We start from the raw sequence: 15,033 nt of genomic DNA on the forward strand, positions 1-15,033 counted from the left end.
CATGCCACCTCCAAAATGCGTCATGTATGAGGCGTTTACTGCAGCCGGCCTCCTTTACTGGCATTTCTTCTGCACACGTTGCGACATCTAGCGACGCCGCCACGAAGTCCGCGCGTGGCGCGTGTTTTTATGTTCACATAAGATCGTGTATATACACATGATGTGAGTTCAATTCCGCGCAACACCAGAGAAATTTTAAAGTATTTTTCGTCACTGACGAGCGGCACATGCCTAGTGTCACATTCCCAGTGTCACATTCCCGGCGTCACATTCCCGGCGTCACATTCCCAGCGTCACATTCCCAGCGTCACATTCCCAGCGTCACATTCCCAGCGTCACATTCCCAGCGTCACATTCCCAGCGTCACATTTCCAGCGTCACATTTCCAGCGTCACATTTCCAGCGTCACATTTCCAGCGTCACATTTCCAGCGTCACATTTCCAGCGTCACATTTCCAGCGTCACATTTCCAGCGTCACATTTCCAGCGTCACATTTCCAGCGTCACATTCCCAGCGTCACATTCCCAGCGTCACATTCCCAGCGTCACATTCCCAGCGTCACATTCCCAGCGTCACATTTCCAGCGTCACATTTCCAGCGTCACATTTCCAGCGTCACATTGCCAGTGTCACATTGCCAGTGTCACATTGCCAGTGTCACATTCCCAGTGTCACATTCCCAGTGTCACATTGCCAGTGTCAAATTCCCAGTGACCCAAGTTGGCGTCAAAGAGGTTAATTGAAGAGCGGCGCATACCCCGTGACCCACGTTAGTCCGACGGTTGGTTCCAAACCGGTTCCCTCGGCACAGCAGCCCCATGCTCCGTCCATTAGACCATGGACTACCAAGTAACCCAAGTAGGAGTTAAATACGTTAGATACGCACAAACAGATCGCAAACTGAGTGAATTTCTCAAAAATGCTACTCGCTTTGAAACTAGTGTGCGTAAATGTGTCGTCCTTGCCTGCTATATCCAGCAGGCAATTTATACAGGATTGGCGGAGGCCATGCTATGTAAGAATTGCTTGCTTTGGCGATGAAGCATCATCGGGTGAAAATTAAAAGAAAGCAAAGCGCGCTGTAGGCTCCTCGGTTAAGTCTTTACTTGGCAGGACCTCCAAATGGCGCAGAACGTATGGCAGGAACCCACGGAGCCACATAATATCACAGTTCCAGTGAGTCGAGCTGTGAGCGTACGAACAAGCGTGGGAAAGTCTTCTACTGAGGCTGTCGCAGCACGGTGCACAGGGCCCTCAGAGGTTCTACATCGCCGTTACTTTACCAGTTACTCACTGAAAGTGAGACAATGAGCACTGATACAAGAAAGGCCAACGCGCTCGAGTAACCCGGCTTCTACCGGAGCAGGATATCCAAGCTCAGGTGCTGTATAATTTCTTTCGCTGCACCAAGTCCTAGCACACATCGCTTCGCATATTATTTCCAAAGCAACGTGTCCACAAACAGGTTATGCCCAGAAACGCACATGGACCGTTAGGTTAAGCTTACGATGACAAAAAGAAAAAAAAAGAAAGAAAACAGCATAAAATCATACTGCACCTACGCGGGGCCAGCGCGATGGCATCTCACCTATATAGCGAACCGAGGCCCGGGCGCGCAGCAGTACACATCGATGCTACGTGCATTACCCGAACTCATTTCTTGCGCATTATTCTTCCGGCTTACGCCGCTTTCCTGCCGAACATTTAACAAGGCAGCGCGCCGGACCTACATTCGTTTTACTTTGTAGTACAACTAACTTCACTTATTTCTTTGAAGAATTAATTTTCTTTTCGGCTATTCGCACCGCACGAGAACTTCCGTTTTTACGGCTCGTCCCGCAGCCGCCCCGGCGCAGTGAATCACTCTTCGCTACGCGGCGTCCATTACGCGCGCCGCCCACGCTGAAAAACAAAAGCGAGACGGCAAAACGAATTCAATTCAGCCACCGGTCTGCCACGCCATAAATCGTCCCGGCACGCGCGCCAGCGGCGACCGTCAGTCCCGCCAGCCCCCACCGCGCTCCGGTCGCTATCGTCGATGTGGCGTATAAATCGCGCCAGCTCGCCTCCGAAGGCAATGCGGCTGCAGCAGCAGCAGCAACAGCGGCAATTTGACGAGGAGGGGGTTATACGGGCGCGTTAGCTACTCTCCGCCCAGCCCCTCCGCCCACCTCCCATTTCTCCTTCGCCGCGCAGACGGCGAAGCGACGTCCGACAGAAGACGTCCCATGGATGGCGGCGCCCCGGAAGAGACAGCGCGCCCGTCAATCGGGGTCAACCGGCAACGGTTCGCGCGTCACGTGAACATGCCCGCGGGGCAGACCGCACGTCCTTTTACTTATTTCCCCCTCCTCCTCCTCGTTTGGTCTTCCACCCGGAAGCGTCCAGGAAAGACCCATCGATGGCCTCCTCCTTCGGTGGGGGAGTGCGACGTTGTAAGTACGCCGCTAGTCGACGCTTTCCGAACAGGGCCGCCGCCGCCAACGCTTCCCCTCGCGGTTCGTTTTCGAGGGCTGTCACGCACGGGACGCCGCAGGAAGACGTGCCGGCGTGACCGAGAGGCGCCTTCCAAACGACCTCGACGGAAAGGAGAAGCAGACAAGAGGGCGCGGAATCCAATCCACCGAGGGTGCTTTCACTCTCCGTATATATGCGCCCGCCGTATAGTTGACCACCCTCCTCGTTTCGAGAATGCAGTAGCAGCGGAACGCGCGAAGCACGAACGTCAATCAACTGCCAACAGGCCTTATGTAAATGAGTGGATACGCTCTTTATATTGTCTGTTAGACACCTTGCAGAGCCTTAAATTTATTATTTCTGGCTGTGAAAACTTACACGTTCGCTATAAACAAACGGCCGTTAACATGCATCTCGCTCATTCTTAGCGATCTAAGAGATTTCCTATAAAGTTGTTTGCAGAAAGTTCACATACGTACACGTCCACATACAGACTCTATGACACGACCGTTTATCTGTTTAGTCTACAGAAGCCATTTGGTCTACAGTCTATTTGGCCTATGGCAAGCCCGTATAGCCCACATCCTTGCAAGGAATCGCGACGCGCCTATACAGGTCTGGTCACGCAAACGCATTGGAACGAAGAGACAGTCATCCTGCTGCAACGCGGCTCACTGAACATTCAGTCATCCTCTAATAGGGAATTACATTCGCGATCCACACGCAGGAGCCTGACAGAGATCGAACTTTGCTTCACCCACAAACGCGTTCCAAAACAAATAGTATCAAGCCTTGCTTTGACAGTTGTATTGAAGCGGCAACATGGAGTGTGCGAATGGCAGTTTTTTGAGACCGAATCCAATAGGAAGCTAACAGCGCGAGCAGCTTGCAAATGATGTGTGGCCTTCTCACCGCTATTATCATTAACCTGGTGTTCTCGCAAGAGAAAAATACTTTCAATACATTTCAATACACTGCGCATGATAAAGCATGCTTTGTTAAATGCAGAAAAGGGGCATATTAGAAACAACTAAGCAGGCCGTTCGCAAACTCGGGGCTGTTTTAGGAGAATACGCAGTCATGCATTATCATATGAAGTTTATAAAGGTAATCTTATGGGATGCACTGCCGACTGGCGCGCTGAAGCAACATTTTATTGCGAATGATCGTGTTTAGCTGGAAATGTCTGGCTGAGGTGAGCGATGCAGCGTGCGCTAGCACGTTATGTCCACAGTGGAAAGGATGAAAAAATTCTCGTATTTCTGCTTCAATTTCATGTTTGATTGTGTATAGCTGACCACGTAAAATATTCCTATTTTCAAAGAGTGGATTCGTTCGATTCGTTATCAGAAAATTTAGAATATTCGCACACCCATAGTCGCAATCGAAACTAAAAGCGCATAAACACAGTTGGAACTCCTGTCGGGCATCGCAGCTGCTAACATGAAAAAGACAGTACAGAAGCGCCTGCCCCACCCCACACCCCACTGCCTCCACTGTTTCCCATTTTAGGAGGCAAAAAGTGTTGAAATGAACAGCGCAAAGTCGGGATTTGATAAGGTTACGCGTCACATACTTGGACGAGTTTCAGTTCGAGTGTACTGCCTTCTGCATAATAAATAGCCTGATTCAGCTATAGTTACGAATTATGCTCATAAGTGGGTGCTTCGCTCGTCTGTATAAGTGCTTGTGAATGGCTCACGATGAAACGCCCACGAGTAAGCGTTTAAAACCATAGACTTCAAGAACGGAAGGCGTCAGGAGCAGTACGAGGCCACCGAGAACGCACGCACTGAGGACACCGGCAGCAACGTATATAGGTAAAGTACGTTGCCGCAGGAAAACACAAATGTTGCAGTCTCCCTACTACCCACGAAGGCGTGCTTCCGAACAGAGGTCTATCACGGCAGTGGCCTCGTTGAATTGGCATTACGCGCACACGAGACCTTCGACGAATACGCCAATACACTATACGGGCGCCGACGTAAGGAGATAACCGTCCCGAAGACAGCCACTTCGACTAACCTTCGATAAAACCTGCGAGCCCCCAAAGTGCAGCCGAGAAATGTACAAACACGACAAAGAGGTCAACCAGCGCCTATCGCTCAACAGAAGAGCAAGAAAAGAAAGACGCGCGCCTGACTCGAGGAAAGGTCACTCGGTGAGCGCGGGCGGTGGCAGGTAAGTGCACTTCCGCGGCGGGCTCCGGCGATGCGTGTCTACGCAAGAAAGCAACGGCCAGGCCACGTGACAAGCGCGCTTTCACAAAGGGAGGCGGCGCGGAAGGGCCGAGCCTTTCTTTGGCGGCTGCGTGATTTCGATCCGCTCGCTGGCCCCGCGCAGCCTTTCACCGCCTACAAAAGCGCGCGAAATGCGGCGAGAGCAAAGGGGATCGGCATGCAGCCGGAGGAAGATTGGCCCCGGCACGTAACCTACGAGAAGAAGACGAACCTTCCTAACTTGCATGCTCTTTTACCTCATGGAGGGTCAGCGTTCGGCTACCTTACAATGGAAGTATTGGCAAGATGCCCCGTGCAGTGAATAAGCGGAGCCGTGTCGCGTTTCCGTATCAGCCGTACGGTATAACTGTAGCGACCTGCGTTCTGCCTGTTCTGTGATGCCAAAAGAAAAAAAAACGCAAAAATTAGGGACACGTGCGCGGCACTGGCGCACGAGCCGTACGGATAATACGCTATCGCGGTGCCTTGCGTCTGCTACATTTGTCGTACGTTGGGTACGCCCGCCTGCAGGGGAGCTCGAAGCGCTTGGCAGAATGTAGTACGTCAACCCAGTCGGCTCAGTCTGGGCCAGCCCGACTTCTGACACGAACCGCTCGCGTCAAGTTTATGCAAATAAAGTTTCTGATGAACAGCCAAACAACAAATTTGTAAAACAGACTTCACTGCTTAGCTGGTGCGAGGTTTCATAGGGGAAACCATAGTCAAGCGAATAGGACGTTCGCTGTAGTTTGAACAAAGACCTACCCACGCTACTCAGTCATAACTGCGCCGACCGGCTATGCCTGAACTAACAATTACGGTGATCGTCGTAAATTTTTCATTCGTGTATAGATCGTGCCACTGGCCGGCTACCACGCTATTAGCTGCCTAACTGACGTCTGAAGGGTGCGTCCCGTCTACATTTCTTTGTTGTTTTTTTTTTTGCATACTGAGTGCGTTTAGAATTAGGGTCAGGTATTTTATTCAGCTAGCGCACCAGAGCGTTGAATAGGTCTGAGACAATAGGCAAACGCAGAAGAAAAACACGTCAATTCATCCCCCTTTTTAATAAACAGCTGCATCATTTCGCGTGTGACACAGGCACGTCAACTGACATTGCATGCATAGAAGCATGCAGGGGGCGAAGTGCACATGTATATAGGTACCGCTGCGCTGCCTACACAATACGTTGTTGAGCATAACTGCGCACGACGAACGCATGTGTGTATGGTCTGCGCAACAACAGAGGTCGTTTCGAGTTACCGAGATGCCATGCATAGTAAAGGCTGATAACTTATACACGAGTAGGCTAACAAAAAGATGTCATCGGTGCAATACGAAAGCGCATTGAAAGTCATCCTACATGGAAACCCTAAAACTACTCGTCATATGTATGCGCAAGTGGCCGTATACCGCGGCCGATCACTTTCGCCGACATTGCTTAGAGCGTTGAATAAATAATGTAGCTCCAGCAAGCCCCTGGCATCAGCGCGGCATCGCCTGAAAGGAAGTATCCCCGAAGGTAATATCAAGACCAGAAGACGAGCCCGAACCTCGCTTAACCATTTTCGTAGCTTCTAAATAACGGGAACACGAAGAGAGTTATGTGCTGAGAATTAAGAAATTTAAACGTTGCTTACATGTCAATGATGGTGAGGAAGCAGGACCCACCGCACGCCGACTTGTCGCAACACCGTATCTTCAACCTGAAATCCGTGAAAAGTCGTCAAACGAGATATTCTTGAAGAGTTTGCGAAGCAATTTTTACACGACATCGCTGTTATCGACGAATTATACATCCTTTATCCCCTCTTATGCGCGCCCATTTCTTCCCAAAGTAATGTCTCAGAAACCTCGCTTCTGCCCTCAACGAAAAGAGTTGCTGTGAAACAAACGCCATATCAATGTTCCAAAAGCACACACTTGCCTTGCGCCTCGGCTTCAAGCGCTTGCGCGTGTCGCCATCAAGCACCAAGTGCGCGAAGAAGCGTATACACGCATGCTTCATCAACCGACCAGGGTCGTTAACTCTGTTCACAGGTGAAGTTTCTCACGACAGGTGGCATCCATATCAGAGTGCGTAACACGCCGCGCCGAACAATACCGACACGCGCGAAGAAAGGATAGGTCGCACAGAGCGAACACCACTATACTACTACGGCATGGGCTGCCGCGCATACACCCATACACGCACGCAAACGTCCGTTTCCGGGCGGCGGCAAGGTGTACACAAGCGTCCGGTGGAAGAGGAGCACGCGGCACATCTCGCCTAACTGCCGCCGTCGAAAGGGAAAGCGGGGAGTGAGTGAAGTGCGTACGCACGTTCGTTAGCGCCAGCAACGACGAGGCCTAGCACGACGAGGCCTAGCGCGCCGACGCCGCGCCCCAATCATCAAGGGCGGGGACACAGGGAGGACGGCCGCGCACGCCGCGCCACCCACGCGATCGCGAACTAAGTGGACGGGGAGGCGCAGCATCGTATAACGTCACGCGCTATAGAAGGACGGAATATTCCCACGCTTCGAGCCCGATCACGGAGCGCTCAAACTAGACAGCGCGTACAGGTAAAGAAAAAAATATCAGTAGGTAAGCCCGCTGAAGTTTTTCACACAGCCTTCAGGGAAATGCTACACGGCGGTCAGAGACCGAAACTTCTGCAGTTGCGTTCTGCTGACCGGCGGTCAAGATTGTATTCGCAACTTTCACGGCCTATAGGGGGCGCCACCTTAAATCCAACATGGCTGTCCGAGAGATTAAGAACTAGAGCTGTCGGTGCAGTGCTGCGGTCGTCTAGCTCAGTGGCATGTTGTTTCGCGTCGTCATGCTGAAATGCCTCTTCAATTTACACGCCCGCTGTCGTTAGCCTGCGTAATGGCTCATATTGGGCGAGCAGAACCCGGGATTCGAAGGCAGCTTCGCTGATCATCTTGTGTGTTGCGGCATAAAAGCGTGCACGTCGACGTCTGTGACTGTTGAAGGCCTTTGCATAAAAACTTCGCGACTTCGAAGCGAGCCACATGAGCTGTGGTTTCAGTTTTACCGCGACGGTGTTATTAAGAGAAGTGACAGTGCTTTTTATTTGCTATTCTATTAATTTGACCTCTTTGAGTGGGTACCATGAACTTTTATACGGTGTGGTGCTCTCTGCAAGTTGTTACTTAGACCGCTTGAATAAGCCGCCGTGTCGAGAAAAAAAAAACCTTCCTGGTGTCGCGCGACCGAAGTCATTTACATCGACGGCGTGAAAAGCAGCGTTTTGTGTGCGAAAATTTCTTGTCTAGTTATCCCTGCCTGTGTTCACAAAGCTGTATGTTGAACGTCAGAAGTAAACAAAAAACCATATCTGACTGCTTTCGCGAGCTAATACGATAACCGTTCACCCTTGCAATTTGGTTATTGCGCTTTATGCGTGCTGTGCAAGCTACAGTCTTACGGTAGTTTTACAGCCTGCGTGAGTCCTACCGCGTCTTGCCTATAGACAGATCAAGCGATACATTGCCGACATTTACTGGTCCGCGGTAATGCTCGCTTCATTCTTCCAGTTATCTTTATAAAATAATATACACGCAGATCAGCTGAGGGTTCGCTACGCAAACACTGCACAGTAGTTTAACGCTTGTTGGACTAGGATTTGTTACTTTACGAGTGCAGTCATGCGCACCTGTGCACACGTTGCAACCGCGCATCGAAGTGGCAGACGAGGTACGAATTCCAGGTCCCTCTACGCCTGCGTCACTTTGCTTCGATGCACAAATGAGAAACTCGTCTCTCTGTTCGAAAATGGTGGAATGTCAAGCCGGCGTTGCACAGCACGAATGTATGAACGAGAACAAGAAATTTTGAAGCAGGTACAAGGCTTCAGGGAGAATGCGCTCCAACGTAGCCGCAAGCGCATGAGTGGCAAGAACGCAAGCATCAATCATCCTACAACACATATGAGTTAAAATTCCGCGTTATTTCTTTCCCTGCACATAATATAGTGCTATGCCTGCGTCTTTATGGACGTGCGTCTATTCGTGATTTCAAGTGCTCGGAATTGTCACTCATTTGTCGTATTCCAAAAAAAAAAAATCCTCCGGCATGAAGTGCGCACTGCAAACCTTCATCGCTTCTGTGAAACCTTTGTCGATCCGCAGCTTAATAATCAATTTCTTCTTCATGGACGCAGCCGGTGGGAGTGAGTGAAGGCTCACATCACCAACCGCATAACTACCGCTCGGCACCCATTGCGGCACGCAGCAAATACGGTTACTTCTATGTTTGCTCATTCTGAGCATGTTAAGTGTCCTTCAGGATCCCATGGGAGCTTTGAACGCGTTCAAACATCAACCAAAGGGAAGGAAAAGCGTAGACAACACCAATACGCTACACGAACGGGCGGCAGCCAGCGGCAAGTATAATCTTTCGATTATTTCCGGCCGCCGCCGCATGATGGCGCCACCGTACGTGAAAGTTGCGAATAGCTGCTAACATATGATGCTTAGTTGTCATAGCTAAGTGTACCATCATTTGTGCCTTTTAAGAGCTTGCAAAGAAGCGTACTACGATTCCAAGCATAGTGAGCGAGCAATCGCTATTAGAGAAGGTATCACTACAAGTCTTCGGAAAGGAGCACTTTGCACAAGAACTTGAGCGTGCATATATAGTGACCCGTTTAGCACAAATTCTTTTCTGTGCAACGGATCCTCGTTGGCAAAATTGGGTTTAGGCGTAAGAGAAATACACGACTGACTGACTGTCCAGCGTGAGGACACTGCAACAGCGTCCAAGTACAAGTCCTTAATGAGCCCATAAGTGCTCGCTGGGAGCTATTATGGCCGCGACGGCTCGTTGCACACAAAGTCCGAGACCGACACACCATCTAGCCTTCTCGCGTAACGCTGATGGCGGGAGAGACGGTGCGTTTTCTTGCGCAAATATAGCGGAGCGAGTGCCAACAACGACGACGGCCCTTTCGAATCAGATGTTCGTGTCGAGGATTGCACTATACTGCGTAGCACGGGTGGGACACAGACAGGATGAACCCAGTATGTAACGGAATGCGAATTAGAGTTTTTTCCTTACTTCATAATGTCGCTCATGTTCGAAGGGTATCGGTAATCCTATGTTGTTGTGCTTTTCAGTTGCATCATTCTCGGCCGGTTATAACGAGAAACTATTGCAATCAATTCTTATTCCAAATCCGCCATTAGCCCTCCGTGATAAGTCAAAATGGCTTTTGACCTACCAAGAGGGCTAATGGCGGACTTCGAATGCAAACAATATTTACATTATATCATGGCCCAGAGCAAGGATAACGGGAGTCAGAAGACTGCATGACCATTATGTTTAAACAACTTCTTCGGCCTCCGTAAAGCACCTCAGCCACACCCAAAAAAAGGATTTTGTGCCATTTTGGAACATTTTGCTTCAAGAATACTCCCTTACAATGCCTCGACCTCTAGAAGGCCGATCCCGGGCATCTGTCCGATTTGTACCGAGCGAATTTTAACTCGCAACTTCACCGACAGTGGGCGAGTGACCAACAAGCAGATAAAGCGCGAACTGACAAGCTCGAACTTTATGTCGAATTTGTTATATTTGCATAAGACATCCCTGTATACAAATGACGCACGTCTGCATCCCGTGTGTACCTTTCCAGCTCAGACAAGTCCTGAAAAGCGTTCACGTTTACTGCAATTTTAACCTAACATTACGATAAGCACCACAAAACTAGGTATAAAGTACGTGGTGATGCGTCTGTCCACTGACCATTCGCCCTTAACCGAAGTAGTGCGCGTTACAAGTTAAAAAGCTGATGAAGAAATTACGGCCACTGACCAAGTCAAGGCGAAAAAACACACAGACGTTTCGGGACCCGTACGGGTTCCTTGATCACACTCCCGAAACGTCTGTGTGTTTTTTCACCTTGACTTGGTCAGTGGCCGTAATTTCTTCATCATCATGTTACCTGACCAGACGAACTTTCGTCGAACTCTTGACTATAAGTTAAAAAGCCACTTTCGCAAAATCAGTGTCTCCCCCACCCCCACCCCCCCTAAAAAAAAAAAAAAGCTAGCTGCTGATCACAGCTATTTGGAGGCGGCGAACGCTAAAGGCGAGAGTTCCGAGCGACCAAAGTACGCGCCCCGTCGGCCCCAAACAACGGCGGACGCAGCGCACGGCGGCTTTCGCCCCCACGCTGAGCGCAATCAGCGCCCCTCGATCGACCGCGCAAGCGAGGCACGTGGCTTGGCCTCTCGCGCATTCCGGCCCCCACGGCGCCATGTGGGTCACCGACGCCGGCCGAATGTGGCGCGCGCCCGACCGCCCGCCCGTCTGGCGGAGACGACGGCAACAACGAGGTGATACATGCGCACCCCCGCCCCCCTTCCACCCCGATACGTAGTTTTTTTTTTTCAATTTCTTTTTTTGTTGTCAAATTCGGCGCAGTCTAGCGGAAGCTAAAGCTGCTAAACACGCCACCTGTGCAAATGGGGGGGGGGGGGGGGTTCACGAAGTAGAAGCTGCCAGGCATTCGTAGCCCATCCAACATTTTGCGTATATTAACAGTATACAGTCAGCATAGAAGCATTTACAGCGATAGCTACGGGTAGAGTGTCGATCAACCAATCAAGCACTATACAGCCGTTAGGTGACGGAGTGAGTGAGTGAGTGTCAACTTTATTAGGTGACGGAGAAAAAGCCTCCAGAGAATCTTGTTCCCGCATGATGCAGAACTCGGCGCATTTATACCATGATCTTATGCCGAGCGGCAATTCATCCAAACCTAACAAAGAAAAAAAAGGAAGAATCATAACTACGGTTTCCCCGCCACTAACATATCGCCACGCACGGCGGCAGGCTGAACGGAAAGTTTGGCGGAGCACAGCTGTCAAACCCTTTTGTAGATGATATTGCTCGCGGACACCGACATGCCGGCTTTCGTCACCGACTGCATGACGGGACCCTGCACTGCACGCAATTGGGCACACGTCGTGCAGCCATAGGTACAGCTCACACACACGGGGGGCGGTCGCGCAATCAGCGACGCTGAGCGACGGACGGCAAAGGAAACGGGCCGTAATCGCGGGCACGGCCGATAATTTTCTCGCCCGTGGCCAATGCAGGGCGCGAACGACGCCTCGGAGACGACACACACACGAGGCTGCAGAGAGAGAGAGAGAGAGACTGCACGCGCACTGACGTGACTTCGGTTACGACACGTGTACTGCAACGACACCGACTCGATTAGCTGCGGGACAATAAGGGACGCGCTCCAGGCACGTGGAAATGATGGAAGGCACCCGGCGACACAGAAACGAGCTCATATACCGCGGGCCAGACAGAACGCTGCAGCAGCCTCGTTGAAACTGGGAACCTCGAGAAGACGTGCGCGGGGAAATGATGAGACGCCCGCAGCTTTCGTTGCTGTCGCTTCGGCGACGCGAAGGCCCAATAAAACTGGCGACTAGGCGAAGTCCGCGGAAAGCGACATCTGCTCGAGACCAGAGTAGGTCGGATAGTGTAAGAGTGGCGCACGCGTAGCTCTTACACCCTTCACGCTGTGTTTATCTCTCTCCCTCTCTACATTCGCACTCTCCACTGCTGGCCCATGATTAATTACGCTGCGGATCGCAGACCTTCAATGTTTTACACATTCTCGGCCAATAGCGAATCGAGAGTTTAAATATAGAACGAAAGGTTGCTTTTGGTGAGGGGTGAACTTACTGTTCTACGTAGAAAGAAAACGGTTGAAGCTGTAGCGCGCGGTTCTTCACGCTTCGAAATCGACGGTCCTTCGCACCCACCCCCTTTTTTTGCTTTTCCCGCGCCAGTGCGGTTACACAGAACAAATTGCCACGCACTTTCCGGAAAAGCGGACTTGTCTGCTTATTCACAAACTACGTCAAAGCAGGTTTCCGTAAAGCCGAATATATAAACTTATGCTTTTGCAACCCTTGAGCTCCTGTTGCTCCCGAGGAATACTGGAAGGTAATGTTTGCGACCCAACGAAGATTGCACGCATATAGGTCGCGCATACATAGGCAACGCCACGAACCTTGCAACGACGAGATAGGCAACCCGCATCCTGTGCATTACTCATCTGCCACCAGTATTTTTCCCCTCACAAATTGGAGCGCCGAGAGCTGTTTCCGTTGACGCCTGCCGTGCCGACACGCCTGGCGCCGTATAGCACAAAGACGCCCATAGTATAGCGTACAACCCGTGCTCATCGGGGCTCCGACACACACCGCCCGAGTTTATAGCCATAAACCCGACCGACGCGCGGAATTCTAATTGACGCTGAAGCTCGTTTCCAGCGTTTTATCGCCTTTTGTATATAGGCCATAAAAAAAAGGGGGGGCAGGCCCTGCGGCGCCTGCACAACGCCATACGGGAAGCAATTTATGGGAAGCGTAAGCGAAAGCATATAGAGATTCACAGGCTGCAAGTATATAGCAAATGCATTTCCCGCTCACCGCCGAAACCTAACCTGCATGGTTGAACCACCGTAACTCGGAGCAAGTATTTTTTTAAAATCAGTTTTGTGGTTTATCCGAGGTACAGGAAATGTGGTGCTTGAAAGATGGAGACGAAGAATAAATAATGGTAGCGCAGATATATAGTGTGGATCTGTTAGAAGGCGATCCCTTCAGGTCTAACCGATGTGGATTTAAGTGCTTCTATATACACGACGCTTATTTCCGTAAAAAACGTATATGAAGGAAGCGCCGGACATTAAAGAGAAAAATGAAATAGCGGGAAAATCACTTACGGTTTAATCAAGAAATTACAAAAAAAAGAAAACTAAGCACGGGAGGAGGCGGGGGGAGGGGGGGGGAGACGCCGCCTTGAAGTTCCTGCAGAAGCTCGCCGCCACGTCATAGATATTTAATGACGTCTGCTTGGCGATGGTTATTATAGTTTTATCGGTAAATGAAGCTCGACGCAGCTGTATTCTAATGTAACTAAAGAATAAATTTGAGAAGTATCAAGAATTTTACAGCTCCAGAACGGCTGAAATACGAGAAAATGCATCGAAATACGTGACGTCCGGTACTCACGTACCGGTGCTGGCGCGACAATAAAGGAAAATGTTACTCTGGCCTTCATTTTCTAATGTCCTAATCAACTACTTACCGCAAAATTAACGAAAATGGAGTTTGGAGATAGATAATTTCATTTCATCGTTATAAACTTATCTCTAAATGTGCCCCTTTATAACTACAGGCGAACTGCAACGAAATATTCGAAGTTGCGAATACTAATCGAATCTTACACTAACTATTCGTACCCGCATCGAAAATGAACAAACTATTCGATATTTTAGAATATCGAAACTAACCAAATATTTCGCCAACAACCGAATGGTAAAGTCGGATTACTGTTAATCTCCGTCTGCTAAACAAAGTTTCGCAAATTATTAGACGTGAAAAAGCAACAAAAGCTTTCAAAGCAATGCAAGGACAAAACGGACAATGGAAGATTTGTTTCAGTTTCGCGACGGTATATAGTCTACTTGACAAGGTGCGACTTTCGGTTGTAGTCCTGTAATTTAGTGTTTCTTGCAGTCTAGTCAAGCTGCAACTTTATCTTCTACGCCGCTATACCAGCGACATTTTTTTTTCAGCGGGCCACCCCTTTCACACGTGTCCACGTCACACGAGTCATTCAGCAACTTCTTTTCCCAGAACTTGTACTATTTCTTCCACAGCCATTTATTTAGAATTTCTGGAAAGCTATAGTCATATAGCGGTCATTCAAAGTAGGAAAGCTAGTTTCGCAACGAGGTTCTAAAGATATTGAGAGTTCATTCACAATTCTTTTTATGTCAATGACTGATAGTGCGTTTAAAACTTATCAGAACTGTCCGCGTCATAGTTGGCCGTCTTTTTTTCACTAGTCAGTACAAGCGTGTCACCTAATTATATACCGAAATTAATGTTTGTGCTGTAAATATATACATCCGCGTTTGACTATTCGATATTCGAAAACATCTACGTAATTGGTGATAAGTGAGCAGCAGATACTACTGTAGAAGCAATCTAGGCAAAGCTGCAGGGCTAGTAATCAACTATTATATTATTATCAGCATTTTGGGCGCCTATATGCGGACGACGCGCGAGCACCTGGCAGTTAGAAGCTATGGCGCGCAAGTCCCAGCACATCGCCTCAGACTTTTTTTTTTTCCAGCGCGCCACGGGCAGCCGCAGATGGCTAATTTTGGAGGTCATGCCAACAAGTCGCGCGATCCGAGTCATGCGCCACTTCCGGCGAGCGGTATAGTGGAAGCGTCCTGGTCAGTTTCGCCGTGTCAAAAACTTCTATTTTTGCGAGCCTTTCACGACGCATCCACTCAGATAAAAAAAAAAAA

The 15,033-nt window shown here is 49.7% G+C and overlaps 1 protein-coding gene across 5 annotated transcripts in view; it reads right to left on the minus strand.

Annotated features, from left to right (window-relative positions):
- The window catches only part of Synd (protein kinase C and casein kinase substrate in neurons protein Synd), a 132,537-nt gene that overhangs the window by 77,844 nt on the left and 39,660 nt on the right, over positions 1-15,033 (minus strand). For 3 of the 5 annotated variants that reach the window (XM_065432627.2, XM_065432621.2, XM_065432626.2), the window contains exon 2: positions 6,317-6,382. The exons of 1 other annotated variant lie outside the window; for it this stretch is intronic. The gene's annotated coding sequence lies outside the window, so the exon portion shown is untranslated. Of the gene's footprint in view, positions 1-6,316; positions 6,383-6,603; positions 6,874-15,033 lie in introns of those variants that run through there. One more of the 5 variants, XM_065432623.2, reaches the window with a different exon arrangement.

Source organism: Dermacentor albipictus, chromosome 3 (assembly GCF_038994185.2).
Source record: "Dermacentor albipictus isolate Rhodes 1998 colony chromosome 3, USDA_Dalb.pri_finalv2, whole genome shotgun sequence".
NCBI classification, from domain to species: Eukaryota; Metazoa; Arthropoda; class Arachnida; order Ixodida; family Ixodidae; genus Dermacentor; species Dermacentor albipictus.